A 634-nucleotide genomic window follows, 5' to 3' on the forward strand; every position below is an offset into this window, starting at 1 on the left:
AGGGTCTTTTCCAATGAGCTGGCTCTTTGCATCAGGTGGTCAAAGTACTGGAGCTTCAGCATCAGTCTCTCCAATGAATATTCAGGGTTGATTTCCTTCAGGATGGACTGGTTGGATCTCCTTGCAGTCCAAGGGACTCTCAAGAGTCTTCTCCAGCACCACAGTTCAAAAGCATCAATTCTTCAGCGCTCAGCCTTATTTATGGTCCAACTCTCACATCTGTACATGACTACTGGAAAAAACAACTCTGAGAGATCCTGGAAGAAAACCGTCATAGCCAGGGGCTGAGGCTCTGGCCAGTAGTATGTGCCTTGGAGTAGAAGTTGCTTCAGGGAGAGAGAGAGAAAGAAGACAGAAGATGAAAGTCTTGGATGGCAACACTGCCTATAGAAACTGTGAGTAAGACTTGCTGGTGAGGTGTGTGGTCTGGCATGGTCAGATGGGCTTCTCGGAGTGGGTAGCAGCCAACAAGGCCCTGAAAGATAGAATGACCTGGTAGTGACTCTGAGTTGGAAATCTGTGCAAGGATCGGCTCAGAGACTGAAGTGAGCCTGGCAAAGGATTGACTGTCTATCTAAGGTTGTATTCCTCTAAAGGGTACACACAAAATTAAAAAAAAAAAAAAAGGCATCAA

At 46.2% G+C, this 634-nt stretch overlaps 1 protein-coding gene across 4 annotated transcripts in view; it reads right to left on the minus strand.

The window, feature by feature from the left end:
- Positions 1-634, minus strand: part of SEC31A (SEC31 homolog A (S. cerevisiae)) — a 60,967-nt gene that overhangs the window by 60,070 nt on the left and 263 nt on the right. The window lies entirely within an intron of this gene.

This window comes from Bison bison, unplaced genomic scaffold, assembly GCF_000754665.1.
Source record: "Bison bison bison isolate TAMUID 2011002044 unplaced genomic scaffold, Bison_UMD1.0 scf7180017864228, whole genome shotgun sequence".
NCBI classification, from domain to species: Eukaryota; Metazoa; Chordata; class Mammalia; order Artiodactyla; family Bovidae; genus Bison; species Bison bison.